Here is a 16,320-nt window from a genome sequence, read left to right as displayed (position 1 = left end):
AAAAGGATTTTGCATGGAAAAGGAAAGAACAAGGAAATATTAACAAAACAAAAAGGCAACCTATGCAGTGAGAGAAGATATTTGCAAATGATATATGCAATAAGTTAATATCAAAAATATATAAAGTATTTATACAACTCAACACACATGCATACACACACACACAGACAGACACACACACACACACACACACACACACACACACACACTCAATCCCATTAAAAAAAGGACAGAGGAACTGAGTAGACATTTATCCAAAGACGACATACAGATAGCCAACAGACACATGAAAACATCCTCAACATCACTAATCATTAAGGAAATGCCACTCAAATTCACAATGAGATATCACCTCACATCTGTCAGAAGGGCTAGAATCAAAAAGACTAGATATAACAAGTGCTAATGATGATGTGGAAAAAAAAGGAATCCCCATGCATTGTTGGTGGGAATGTAAATTGGTGCAGTGACAGTGAAAAACTTGTGGAGGTTCCTCAAAAAATTAATAATAGAATTAGTGTATGATTGAGTAATTCCACTACTGGGTATTTACCCAAAGAAAATGAAAATACTAAAAAAGATATGTGTACTTCTATGTTTATTTCAGCGTTATTTAAAATAGCCAAGATATAGAAGCAACCCAAGTGTCCACTGATAGATGAATAGAAAAGAAGATGTGGTATGTATATATGTGTATACATATATATATATATATATATATATATAAAATTATATGTGTATATATATATGTATATATATATATAATTATATGACATGGAATATCATATATATACATATATGTATGTGTGTATATATATATATGTATATGTGTATATATATATGTATATGTGTGTATATATATATATATATATATATATATATATATATAATGGAATCTTACTCAACTATCAAAAAAGAATTAGGTCTTGCCATTTACAACAACATTGATGGACCTAGAGGATATAATGTTAAGTGAAATAAGCCAGAGAAAGACTAATACGATATGATTTCACTTATACATGAAATTTAAAAAACAAAACAAATAAAAAAGACGAATTCAGACTCTTAAATACAGAGAACAAACAGGTGGTTTCCAGAGAGAAGGTGTGGAGGAGGAGGGGTGAAATAGATTGAAAAACAAAAAAAAGAAAGATAGATTAGAGTGACATTGTAAATCATCCAGTAGTAATCGTGGAAGAACATAATAATTTTATCTTTTATTTATTTAAAAAAAATTTTTTTTCAACGTTTATTTATTTTTGGGACAGAGAGAGACAGAGCATGAGCGGGGGAGGGGCAGAGAGAGAGGGAGACACAGAATCGGAAACAGGCTCCAGGCTCTGAGCCATCAGCCCAGAGCCTGATGCGGGACTCGAACTCACGGACCGCGAGATCGTGACCTGGCTGAAGTCGAACGCTTAACCGACTGCGCCACCCAGGCGCCCCGAACCTAATAATTTTAAAAAGTATGAAAGATATTCTCTTTGCAGGACTGTTTGACAAATTATGATTACAGAGCATTAAAAAAATAACATAAAAAATAACATACATGGAATACCAATGGAAGTATATGAGGTTAAGATAGGGAAAAGAACATGATCTCTTAGACAAATGAAATTTTGAAGGAAATTATACAACTTCGAATGATGTATCTTTACAAAATTGAAAATAAAATAAAATATTTTAAAATGTTAAATTACATCCAAATATGACATGCAAAATTCTAAGATTTTAAAAAAGTACACATAATTTTCATGTCTTTTAGAAATTATATGAGAAAAAAGACTTTGGGTTTTTCAAGTTTATAATAGGTAGGAATTAATTTGCAAAGTAGGTTCTGGACTCTGGCAATACTATATTATTAAGTTTTCTTATCGAGTAAATATTGTAATAAATACTTATGTCAGGAAGACTAACCAATTCATTTCCATATTCTGTTTTTATTGAAATAGAATATGAAAATTCAGTTATAAGGAGGTATGGTGTAGAAATAAGAACAGAAAAACTAGCTTTTTTTTTCACATTGGGTTACTCTTGAACTATGCTACTCAAAAATACTGTATTTTTAATCTCAGATGTCTTACTTCCCAATTAATTTTAGAAACAGAAATAATATAGAATTGTTTATCAACACTTGGAAATATTGCAGGTGTTTTGTGTTTTTTTTAATGCAGGTGTGATTCCAATTTTGAGTTACGAAATTATTATTTTCATTTAGAACTTTCTTCTTTCAATCACATTTCCATGAGAAATTATTTTGTGCAATATAAAAGTTAAAAAATATTTTTAAATCACACTGAAGAATAGTGAAAGAATAAGTGTATGACTCATTCTATCATTCATGAAGTGTGTCAGCCTGAGGGTTGATAAGACAATGTTGTACCTAAATGCATCAACTGAATGTCAACACGTAGGTACCAAGGGATCTCTGATATAACTTCTAAAATTTCTGTGAGGCATACTTTTTCTTAAAAGTAAGACAGAAAAGAAAAAATAATGTGATAAAAATGATGGAAAATCATGAAACTAGATGGAATTTTTGAGTAACTAAAATCATTTAGACACACCTCATTTTTAAATTTTCTATTAAATTAAGGCTCAGAGAGTTTAGATGACTTGCCCCATTAGGAGTGATTCAGATCATTTCTATTGTTTTACAGTTAAGAACTTGACTGAGGAGCTTGTCCTTCTGAATCCGAACAGATTCAGATTCATTCAGATTCAATGGTTGGCAGAGAGGTCCTCTGAGGAAACACTGCTAGTGTAACATGAGGGCCCTTTAAGTGTCTGGAATAGAGGGCATTTCCAGAGAGTTTTTCTCAGTCTATGAGGGTGATAAGTTTAGCCAAGAATACCAATAACCCAGCTGGCCTCTCTAAATAAAATTAAAATTGCCAGTACTTCTTAAGGGCCTATTATTGCCAATATAGTATCTAAGAGTTTAAGTTCTTCAGTGACCATAGCAGTGTTTGAAAACCATTTCCTAAAATACTGTTTGTGTGATCTTGAGTGACACTTTCAACATCTCTAAGCTTCTACTTTTTATATTTAGATCAAGTAGATATCTGCCATGTACTGTTAGAATGCCTATTTAAAGCTATATGTAAAACTACTTAGTTTAGCGCCTGGTACATGTTTATTCTCAAGAAAAAGTAATCATTATTTTAGATTTCATATATGATTTTTACATAACTATAAGATATAGATAATACAGTTTTCTTAGGGATGAAGGAACTAAACCAATTTAAGAATGTCAAATAACAATTAAGTAGTATAACTGATCTCCAAACCAAGGTTCTTGTCTCAAGTTCCATACCTGGCTCACACATTAGATTTGCCTAATGATTTATATAATGCTATGTCTGAGGCTTACTTCTAAACATGTCGATTTAAATAAGAATCCTAATGTTTATTCAGAACTGACAGCTTTTTTACCCAATGCTTCTCTATGAAAAATGCTTCCCATGGCATCTGATAGTATGTTTTAATAATTAAAGAGAAAGATTCTATTATTCTTGTTATTATTTTATACACCTGAACATGTCCAACAACTTTCTCCCATTCTCTCCCACAGAATATCAAGCAGGTTTTTGATATTGATTAAATATCCATATTTATTGATAAATTGATTAATTGAATTGTTTACATTTCCTGAGTCGTTTCAAAATTCTTTGTTACAATAGGTTCTAATAGCCTCAACTGGATATTTCAAAAATAATCAGAATAAGGGAAATAAATTATCCAGCAAAATTTAACCAGTGAAGACCGTAACTAGTCAAAGAGGAAGGAAGAGATGAGGAGCTGAGCTGAAGGATACAAACATACAAAATTTAGCATAGTTACTTGTGAGGCTGGAACTGAAAACATGAGCCTAGCAAATAGAATCTGATAATGTGTTTTAGACACTGATGGCCACAATATTGGATAAAACAGCCCAAGGTTCAAAAATAAGTAACATACAAATAAAAAGGAAAGGGAAAGGAAGGGAAGGGAAGGGAAGGGACGGATTGCCAGAAAACACCACCACCACCAAGACTGATATAAATAGAAGCATAATTATAATACTTATTTTAGAAGCATGTGATAATACAAGTAATAAATGACTGAATACAGGTTGGATAAAAATTATTACAATAGGTAATGAATGGAGGGCAATACGTAAGAAATATGATATTTTGGAGGGTGATGGGCAAAATGGATGAAGAGTACAAGGTAAAGGCTTCAAGTTGTGGAACGAATTAAGTCATGAGGAAGAAAGGTATGGTATGAAGAATATAGTCAATAGTATTGTAATAGCGTGGTGTGGTGACAGATGGTAGCCATACTTGTGGAGAGCTTAGCATAAGGATAGATTTGTTGAATCATTATGTTGTACATCTAAAACTAATATAACATTGTGTGTTAATGTTACTTCAATAAAAATAATATATTTTCACCTGTCTTAATAAGAAATTAGTGGATACCATCTAAAACTGACAATGAATTAACAACAAATAATATTATTTAGTAACTAGTAAATAAGAAGGAACAGAAAACAAACTTGAAAATAGTTATCTCTAGTCAGTAGGTTGGTATATGTGTGGGGGGAGTGGGGTGAAGAGGTCAGTGTCAGTGGAACTTATTTTTATTAAGATCTCAGCACTGTTTGACATCTCAAACTCTATGTATTACTTATATAAAGATTAAATTAAAGTTAAAACCTTTTGATTTATTCAGGGAAACTATTTTCATGGAGAATAACAGACTTACAAAGGGTTTTGCGGGTGTTTTAGTGGAATGTCTAAAATTTTCCTTCAATTAAAATTTCTTTATTTTGAGAGAGAGACAGAAAAACAGAGAGAGTGAGTTTGGGAGGGGCAGAGACAGGGGAGAATCCCAAGCAGGCTCTGTGCTGTCAGTGCAGAGTTGAATGTGGGGTTTGAACTCACAAACCATGAGATCATGACCTAAGCCAAAATCAAGAGCCAGACACTTGACTGAATCACCCAGGCGCCCCCCTTCAGTTACAATTTCTTAAACTTTGATACACCTTTGATAGCATATCATCTTTCACTCTATTTCATGCATGTATTTATGAAAAAGATGCACAGGAATTGATATATCTCAAAGGGAAGCCCATTGTTTGAAGACTTTGTTCAAAGTCCTGATTTCTGAGATTTGGGATTTATCTGAAAATATGGAATGTACGCGGACTCTGTGTCTGCACATGATGCCAGAATAATTAGCTAAACAATGAAGAATGTAATCAGTCAAGGGAATGCAAAAAGTCTTGATTCATTGCCAAGTTTTTTCTACCTTGTATGGATACAGGCTCAATGCTTGCCAGCATTTATTTAAAAAAAAAAGTGTTTTAGATTCATTTGCTATGAATGGCTAAATATAACTCCAAGTTTTCAGTGTCCACACACCCACACACATACTCTTTCTTTCTTTCTTTTTTTTTTTCTCATAGAGGAAATCAAACCTTGAGTTTTAGGTAAAGTTGTTTTGTTTTGTTTTGACCACAGTACTTCATTTTTATGCTCAGAAGCACATTATTTTGTTGAAAACTAAATACAGGCAGCTTATGGCATTAAAACAATCAGGAGTTGGTCAGAAAGGCAGACTCTGTGAGTCATTCACATGGAATAAATTTTAGGTCAATGTGTGCCTTAAGAGTTATGTGCTCGACAGAGCTTTGTGAATTAAAAAGGTCTGTGTACAAACAACAATAAAGTACTCTGAAAATCAAAGTAATCATTATTTCTCCATTACTGATAAGCAGTCTGTCAATACAAATGAATACACCTTTTTAAAAAAAATTAAAGGTAAAGGAAAAGAGTTTTATTCAAGTCCAAGTTAGGACCGCTGCCCGTGATACACGATCTTCATTCACAAAGAAGAAAGTGCTCCACGGAAGGACCATTCAGGGTTATATATACTTTTTACATAAAGAGTTACAAATCAAAAGGCATTGCAGAAAGTGACAGACCTTATCTTAAGCTTTTAATATATGCAGGACTGCATGATTCCAATCCTGTGGGAACTAGGGAGGTTTTACTCCTATCTTTATGTTTAGAATGTTTCCTCCAAGGTTATTTGTTAATGAAGCAGATGTACAATGTGTACTCTGGGCAGAAACTGAGTCCATGCTTTGAGGTTTTGTTGATTTGGGTGACTGTTAAAGTATGGTTCCTCTGAGACCCTTTTGAGCAGGGTGGGCCCACAAACATTAAAAGTTGAAAATTTCCTTCATTTTATCAAGTCTGAAGCTTTAAGATTGAGAAAATGAGAAATCATGTACTGAATTCACTGAATATCTATATATCAGAAGCTTTAAAATTAAACTAATAAAAGAAAAAGTTCATAATGTTGCTAAGATGCTACCACGAGAAATAACAAGCCTGAAGGATCTCCCAAAAAGGACCTCGCAGTCTTTTTTCTCTTCCCTCCTACTAGTACCTTTCTGACATGCTTGTATTCCATCATATATTCTCTAGTCACAAAATACGAGGCTCTTGGACCTGAACTATGACACTGCCTGGAACAGTAACATGTGCAATCCCAACAATGGCTAACTTTACAGTGATAGTGTTATTTTATGTTATTTATGAATTCGTGAATATTAAAACAGCATTAATATTGAACAAAGGCAAGGGAAAACCTGGGGTATATGATAGTGTGTACAAATAAGTAAGATTACAGACTAGTTTTCAGTGAAGTATCTTGTTTTTAATCACTCAGAATTAACTAAGATAAAACTTGTGTTTTTTTAATTTTCTTTTTTTTTCAAAGTTTATTTACTTGAGAGAGAGAGAGAGAGAGAGAGAGAGAGAGAGAGAAAGAGAGAGAGAAAATCCCAAGCAGGCTCTACACTGTCAGTGCAGAGCCAGATGCAGGGCTTAATCCCAGGAACAAAGAGATGATGACCTGAGTTGAAATCAAGACTCAGATGCTTAACCAAGTGAGTCACTCAGGCACCCTGAACTTAGTTTTGACTTCAGTTTTTTTTACATTTGTTCTCAGTCTTTCCTGAGGGTATTGTTTCTGAAAGTCAAAGAATAATTTATTCTTCAACATTTGAAAACTAAGGTCTTGGGGAACTATATCTACTTTTGTAAATATTAGTTTGTACATTTCCTCATATAGCCACCCTTAGATCAGTGATAGGTGAAAATTTAATATTGCAAAACCAAATATTCCATGAACTTTGGTACATCTCCAAATCAATGTGAAAGGCAAAATATCTTGGATAAAAAATTCAAATATTGCAAAACTAGCATAATGCTGTTAGTTTAATGCCAATACAAATGACATTTTGTTAAATATCTGGTTCTTTAAACTTTAAGCTAGTTCTTTTTTTTTTTCTCTTGCCTCCTGGATGTCATTTTTTCTCCTGTTCCCAACTGTCTTCTTGTTTATATTGTATATAAGTTGCCTGAATCAGTTCTCAAGTCCAAGACATGCGTTTCTGATTCTCCGAATAGAATCACATACTCAGTGCTACCAAAACTGGATTTACACATTGCTCTTCTTGTTGACTATACTTATTGCATTACTTGCCTCAAGGTCACACAGATTCAAATCATAAATCTTTGGACTCTAGAATTTCTTACTAAACTAAGATACTGTCAATGCCGAACCACATTCCCTCAGCACATCCTAGGGAGCTTATTCACAGACCTTGGCCCTACTTGCTGGCATCCTGAGGGAATTTTCTAGTCATGGGAGCAGGTTTGACCCATATATGGAACCTGCTGAAAGTGCCAGGAAGTTGATTGCTTATAATTTAAACCAACATTTTAAGCTAACATTTAAAATATATAAAACAAAGACTTTGAAAATATTGAAGTTAGTTACCTAAGGAAGGTTTTCTGTGATTTTATGGAGACTGCATAATTTTATATACTCAGCTACTGATTTATGGAAATATTATAGAGAAACTTCCAAAAACAGCTGTCAGAAAATGGAAAGAAATGTCAAAGTGTCCTCATAGTGCTAGCATAAAACATACATTTCTTTTATCATATTGTCTATTTTTTTAAAGAAGATGTGGAAATCTCTGCCTTAAACAAATCATAAAAATTACATTCCTTGTCACACAAATCTAGTAAATGTGTCCTCTATCCACCTAGTTCCTATACCAGGGCATTATCTGCCAGTCATTTTGTTCCATGGCGTATTTATTATGAGCTTGCTATTTTCTATGTGGCTTATCCATGACCTGTTAGTAATTTTTTCCTAAGCAATAAAAAAAAGGTCATGACTAAAATCATGATGGAGTACCACAACTGGGAGAAGAGAAGCATGGGGGAAGTTGATCCATGGGACATAAGCAGACTGCTAGCCCAATTAACTTTGAGTCTTCCGGTATTGTCAATAGTGCTGGTGTTGCTGACCATTCAGTCAGTGCTGAAACAGTTGGTAGAAAGGTTCCTGACGGTTCAGACAGGAATTAACGTAAGGGACCTCTCCCAAATCATCATCAGAAACATAATGCTAAAATGTAAAAAGTTTATTGGTTATATCTTATTGGTCTGCTACTGGCCTAGGTATAAAAAGTGCCTCCGAAATGGAGTACAGGGGCACCTGGATGGCTCAGTGGTTAAGCATCCAACTTTTGATTTTGGTTCAGGTCATGATCTCAAGGTTCCAGAGTTTGAGCCCTGCACTGAGCCCCACATTGGGCTCTATGCTGACAGTGCGGAGCCTGCTGGGGATTCTCTTTCTCCTTCTCTCTGCCCCTCCCCTGCTCATGCTCTCTCTGTCTCTCAAAATAAGTAAATAAATTTAAAAAATGAAAAAAAATGTAGAGTACAGAACACGCCATATATATCCTTGCATGCATTCAAATTATCTCATATTTGGCACTTAACAAAATCAATACAGATCAGATATATTCAGAACCTGTTATGTTCCTAAAACCAGTCCAAATGTCTTCACCTATGTTAAATTCTTGAGTCCACACAACCTTTTCAGGTGAGTTTAATAGATGAGGAAATGGAGATTTGAGAAGATTAAATGACTTTGTTATTCAAATTAACCACTATAAAATGATGAAAGAATACACTTTAGGTATAGTAACATGAAACCTCATTCTCTTCTCCCTGCAAACAACACACACACAAAGTATCTGTTTGAGGCAGGTTTAGATCCAGTAAATGATTGTTCTGAACAACCTATAACTAAACGTAGTCCAGGAAATGGGTTTCAATACTTACAAATAATAACATGCATCATAAAATTTACTGAATACTAACAGAAGCCCTGGGTAAGTAGAAGACCATAGGAAATCATCTACATTGTTTGACAACATTTGACTTTCTTCCCACTGATAAATAAAACGAAAGAAACAGCAGTATAAATAAATCAGTTGTAATCACTATTTACCTTTTATAACTTTTACTTCTCTTCACAAAATAAATCAGAAATAAAGTTATATCACATCAAAGTTTACTGGCCCAGTATTGCCACTGTCAGAGAATTTAGAAGAGAAATAGAAATGCTACTTTACCCCCAGATGCCTCTTTATCTTCCTCTAATCTTCAATTGACCTTTTTACCACCCTTTCAATGCATTCTCTTGGCTTTTATCACTGCTGGCAAATATGAAGAGGTGGGAAAATGTTGAAAAAAGGATTAAAATACTCTTCAGGATTGCTGTCTTCTTAGAGGGAAGAAAACTGCATTAATTTGACTTCTTTTTCCTTTGGCTTACTTCCCAATATGAATGGTCATAACCCTCTAGAAGATTTGTCTCTTCCTCTCCCCCTACTCCCCATCACACTTAAAATAATGTTTTCACTAGACTAATGTTTTTCAAAAAACAGAGCAAAGATTTGGCTTCAAGCAGATTTTGTTTTCCTACCCTGCAAAACTCTTTTAGCAAAAAAAAAAAAAAAAAAAAAAATTAAAGATCTGGTTAAAGCCTTGAAATTGGAAAAGGGTAAACTACAGAGAATACAAATATTCTCACTTGTTTTTCCTTATGCCTGAGAACAAAGTTTCTTGAAAATTACCAAACTTAAAAAGAAAGGTCTGATGATTTGTCGTTTTTTTCTCTCATGATTATACATATTATCCGCTGTGGAGTTAGGTGGTTCAAAGGAATAAATATTAGGAAATGGAGTTCTCAATTAAGGGTACTCTTTTATTTTTAATTAACTATGTCCATAAATAAAAGGAGCTCTTAAATGCAGTTACCGTTCTTTATTTAATGGTGAGATTTAAAGGATTTGGTAGGGGTATCCATAGATCGGAGCCTGGATACTTGCATACCACTTGCCTTTCCTTCGATTAGAATGAAATTATGAGAAGAAATATGGGTTTATGTAATTAAATATGGTATTAATCATAATTGTATATTATTCTTTGTAATAATTACTGTAATAATAATATGCTATTCATTCTTAGTTTTGACTATTTGTCCCTGTTCTTTCATATGCTATTTGTTACCTGTAACTTTGGGGATCCAGAGATCTTTTTTTTTCCATGTTCACAATATTCTAATTCTCTAAGTTTAGAGAAATCAAGTCAGCATCTCTGCTTTCAGGAATGCGATTTTTCTTTGTGTAGCAAAACAAATAAGTAAATAAATAGCAGGCATCTGTGCAAAAGCTTTATTGTAATCACAAAATCCAGAGCATGGGGTTTCTGAAAAGTTCTTGACATCATTGATTCAGCCTTTAAAGGAACATCCTAATAGAAAAACTTCAGAATTAAAAAAAAAGCAAAAAAAAATTCTAGTTGTAAAATACTGCCATACTTTCAGATTCTTGCTATTTGTCTCTCATTGATATTTTATAAGAGTCATCTAGGAAAATGGAGCTTAATCTCCATCTTCAGTTATACTATTTTAGAAACTGGCCCATCAATAGGTAGAAAAATATTGCTTTCAAAATGATATGGATCAGCTCTGTGTTTTCTTCTATAACATCGCTATAGTACAAAGATGACACTGGAGAGCCATCAGGAACATGGACAAATCTTACTTAATCTAAAAACAAAGGTAAAGTGCCTTCTTACTGAGTGTCATAAAAGCAAGGACAAGCTTACTGAGGGTGGAGAAGCTGCTTTTACCAAATCACATTTTCTCATCTAGCCTTAATTGAAGTTACATGCTTAAAAAATCCTTTTGGTCATTCCTGGTATTCCAAAATTTGCATTTCATCATTTGAAATTTGGAAGTAGAGAGGCTCGTATTATGCTAACATCAACCTTTGTTTTAAAGGGGAAAAGTTGCATCCCCCCCCCCATATTAATATGTAGAAAGGGTGAAGAATTATGAGGTAAGGCATTGGACTAACATCCTTTCCTCACAAAATAAATTTTCTAGGAATAATAAACCCATATGTGAAATCATGTATTAGGGCTAAATATTTATGTTTTGATATTTATGTATTCAAATAATAGTGTTTACTTCCTATAATTTATCTGCTTTTTCTTACAATGCTATGACCTTGTAGGTTAGCACAGTTTTCATGTCCTTCCATGCCAACCTCTCTATATTAATTTATAATACAGTAAACTCATTCAAATTCAGCAACTCAAACAATTTTAATTCTGACAACTTGGTAATGTATTCTCTTTGGGATTGTTCAACATGTCAATTTTTTTTTTGTCATCCCCAGCTGTTTTCCAAGATGTCTTCTGTCAGGATTTCCCTTAAATCAGTGTTTCCTTTCTGTAATGATATTTATCTATTTCCTTTCTTGAGATCCTAGTGGTATATAGTGATTGAAAGGAGAAAGAAGCTTATGAAGAGAAAAATATAAATCAGGAGGTATTTAACCAACGTGGCACTTCTTACACATGACCTGCCTTTATTTTCCTACTTGCATAAATAAATGCTAATAAATAGGCACTTCTAAGAGTAGATTGTTACTTTGTTTTTCCCAGTAATGCTAAAAGATTCATGTAAATATTCGTTCTCTTTTTCTCAAATAAAGTGAAACATCATGAAAATGAATGATCTAGAATAAGTGAATAATAATAGAATAAGTGAATAATAATAGAATAAGTGAAAAATAAGAAAGACACTTTAAGAATAATACTGTGATATGAGAAACCATGTGGAATGCTCAGACTGTATTTCTACCACACATGGAGTTCTGTAAGATCTTTTCTTTCCATTATTCACACATTTGGATATATATATATATTCTATCTCTGTTTCTATCTGTCAACTCCAACAGTACCACACCATTTTGGAGTAGAGGAACAATTACATTTAGGGTGATTTATTTTTGTAATTTTTTAATGTTTATTCATTTTTGAGAGACAGAGACAGAGCATGAGCAGGGGAGGGGCAGAGAGAGAGGGAGACACATAATCTGAAGCAGGCTCCAGGCTCCCAGTTGTCAGCACAGAGGCCAACATGGGGCTCAAACCCACGAACTGAGATCATGACCTGCTCCAAAGTTGACTGCTCAACTGACTGAGCCACCCAAGTGCCCCACATTTAGGGTGACTTATATACTATAACCGGTTTCAGTGCTGAGGGGATAGCAAATTTCTTTATTCATGACTGTTTGTGACTCAGGACATTTAGGAAAGATCTGAATGAGGTTTTCCTAGTAGCCACAATGTGTTCTTATTTTTCTCTGTAATTTATAACTTTATGCTATTGTGAAAATCAAAAACAATATCTGCAGATATTAGGTCCAATACCTTCTTTTATACTCATTCTCTCTGTTTACTCATTTCCTATTCTCTCTTCAACCCACTCTAATCAGAGTTGCATTTCCACTGCTCCACTAAAGTTACTTTTTAAAAAATATTTATTTATGTATTTTTGAGGGAGAGAGAGAATGAGAGCATGAAAGCAGGGGTGGGGCAGAGAAAGAGGGAGAGAGAGAATCCCAAGCAGGCTCCACGCTGTCAGTGCAGATGTAGGGCTCAGTCTCGTGAACTGTGAGATCATGACCGGAGCCAAGATCAAGAGTCTGACACTCAACCGACTGAGCCACCCAGGCGCCCCTAAAGTTACTCTTGTATAAGTGCTTTGGGATCTCTATCTTTGAAACCCAATGGATGATCCACAGTGTTCCCTTACAGGATCTCTTAACATTTAACACCATTGGTCTATCTCACCTTTTTCAAATATTTTCTTTTCTTGACTTCTGGGTTACAACAGTCTTCAGAACCCTGCACACATAATTTTATTCTTACTTCACAAGTGGCTCCTTTTTAGACTCCTCTGATTTCTTCTCCTTTTTTTTTTTTTTTTTAACTCATAGCCAGAATTACTATCAAACTCCATTAATTGGGACAGAGACCCTTGTGGTGTTAGGAAAGACTTGCCCCTCATGTAGCACACTACCTGCATGTTTTTCTCCTCTTTGAATCACTACATCTTGGAGCATATGGTGCTCATTGGCACAACTTTCTTCCTTCCTTTCTTTCTTTCTTTCTTTCTTTCTTTCTTTTTTTTTTTTTTTCTATTTACACTCACATCCGGATGGTCTGATTTAATTTCAAAGCTTCAAATACCATCTTCTACACCTGTAATTCCCTACTTTATATCTCAAGCATTCATTGTGTTCCTAAACTCAGATGTCAGTAACTATAAATGCCTGCTTGACTTTTGTACTTGAATATGTAATAGAGCTCTTTATCAAGCGTCATTATCTGAATTGTTTTCCGCCATAAACCTGAGAGTCCTTCAGTCTCCATAAATGATACCTTCTATTTCACAACCAAACCTTGACCAAACCATGAACAGGGAAATCGTCTCAATCTTAAAAATGATACCCTGAGCTTGATTAACTCTCAATTCTTCTTCCACTGCTGCCACATTCGCCCAGGCCACATAGCTTCTCACCTGGGTATTGTAGTAGCTTCAGCCCAATTTAGTTAATGAGCCACAAGAACTTCAAGTAATTCTGCTAACTAGGAGAAGATGTAGGAGTAAAGCAAACGCAGAAAAATAAGCTTGAAGGGGACAGGGTCATTTGTGATGACATTTATTAACATCTGATGTTGTACATATGAAAACTAAGGATGAAAGATTGGTTTTTAGGACTCAAATAACTTTAGATGGAGAACCCTAATAGGATTTAAGACAAAAATTCTATTCCATGATAATTTTAGTGTTCTTAGGGATTTGAAAGTTGTAGGGTCGACAGGGAAAATACTACTTTGTTTACATTTAGGAAGATTAGATCTCTGGACTTCAATATGACAGGTAAGATGCAAAGGTGGGATATCACTTTAAAGTTTATATGAAGTGTGAGCAATCAATATGTGCATTTAATTAACACATTTCTACTTGTTTAGGATATTTTGCTTACTATAAGGACTAATAAAAGCTCTGATATACCAGGCTCCCCTCTGATGGCAGTAATGATTCTGACCCAATCTACTTGCTTGTACTTTCACACATTCCAATTTATCCTGAATGATCTATTTTGCCACTGGAAACAAGGTAGGATAATAAGAAATACAAAGTTCTTTTAACTAGATCTCTGAATCAGGTTTTGAATCATTGAGGTGAATCATTCTGATGTCTGGCCCCAGGCAGTGGAGAAGAAATCCAAGAAAGAGAGCTTCTGAAAAATGTCCACTACTCTCAATCCCTTCCAGGTATATGGCCCTCTCTGAGAGCACTGAGCTAAGAACTCTTTCTTGACTTTATTTCTTAAGTTTAAGTGATACATCTCATTTAAAACTCCTTCACTTCTCTTAGTATTTCTCCCTCCTTAGATTAGAATGTGGCAAGCTAGTGGCCATGAAAGAAATAAAACTGAGAAACAAAGTATATGATAAGCACTGTAACCCAGGTAACAAAAGAAAATCTCTAACATTCTAAACAATGAGGATACATTTTGTTTTAAAAACTAAAGAGTCCATCAACTGATGACTGGATAAAAAAGATGGTTGATATATACTATGGAATACTACTTGGTGATGAGAAAGAATGAAATTTGGCCATTTGCAGCAACCTGGATAGAACTGGAGGGTATTATGCTAAGTGAAATGAGTTAGTCAGAGAAAGACAGGTATCCTATGTTTTCACGCATAAGTGGATCTTGAGAAATTTAACAGAAGACCATGGGGGAGGGAAAGGGAAAAAAATTTACAGACAGGGAGGGAGGCAAACCATAAGAGACTCTTAAATACTGAGAACAAACTGAGGGTTGATGGGGGGGTGGGGGAGAGGGGAAAGTGGGTGATGGGTGTTGAGGAGGGCACTTGTTGGGATGAACACAGGGTGTTGTATGGAAATCAGTTTGACCATAAATTATATTAAAAAAACTAAAGAGAAGCATATTTTATCATTGCAATAGCTCATCCTCATGGTTATTACCATGTGTACTATAAAGAGCCATGGTCTTAACCTCATACCTTATTTACAATTAAGAAACTGCTTATAATCACCCTCCGTGTAATAAAGTACTGTGCTCTTCAAATGTCCAGTAAGTACTTATTTAAAAATTATTTTATTTCACTTTGATATTTTGTTTGATATCTTTCCACACACAAGAAAATTTCACTATTAATCATAATTATGGAAAGTGAAGAAGTCTTTAAGAAAATATAAATAAGCCTAAAAGTTTGGTGAATTCAGATTTTATTATTTTGAATTTAACATAATGGTAAACACCATGAAAGACTAACAAACATTAAATTATCTGTAAGATGGAAGGACAGTGTTAATTTTTCTTTAGTGCTTTTTTTCTTTGTGTGTGTGTGTGTGTGTCCTCATAATTTGCATTTTTAATCCTTTAGCTCATATAGACCCTATCATGTTTCCTTTTGCAGTTTTTCAGTTTGGGTTTGTTTGTACCCAGAACTGTCCAAGATCAAAGCCTTATTGAGCATTTTCGGGGGGGTCATATTCACATTTCTGTATCACATTTCAACTGAAACAAGATTCAAGATGGAGTAGGTGTTGAAATGGAAAAAAATACCATGATAACATTGTCAACTAGTCTTAAATATTTCAAAAACTTTCACTTTCTTTCCTGAGTTAGGGTTTGTTTTAGAATGGTTTTAGCAGTTTGTTTTCATGTCCTGTCTCTAACATCTCCTCCTAACTTACCAGCTGGTAAAAGTGTTTTTCCTTTTCCAATTTCCTTAGAAGTCCTTCCTGTTGCACTAAGGGTGGCACTTAGCTGCCAGAAGCAGCAATCCAGTTAAAGCGGCTTCATTAAGAGAAAGGTTTATTTCTTTCTTCAGGTATAAGAAATTGGAGGTGGAAAGCCAAGGAATAGTATGTTGGTGTCATGAACAATAGGGCCCCGACTACTTCTTCTTTCTACTCTACCACGCTTAGCACGTGGCTTTCATCCTAAGCTTGACTTGTGGTTCAGTATGGCTGTTGGAGTTATCATAGCATCTT

This window comes from Prionailurus viverrinus, chromosome A1, assembly GCF_022837055.1.
Source record: "Prionailurus viverrinus isolate Anna chromosome A1, UM_Priviv_1.0, whole genome shotgun sequence".
NCBI classification, from domain to species: domain Eukaryota; kingdom Metazoa; phylum Chordata; class Mammalia; order Carnivora; family Felidae; genus Prionailurus; species Prionailurus viverrinus.
This window is presented reverse-complemented; position numbering follows the sequence as displayed.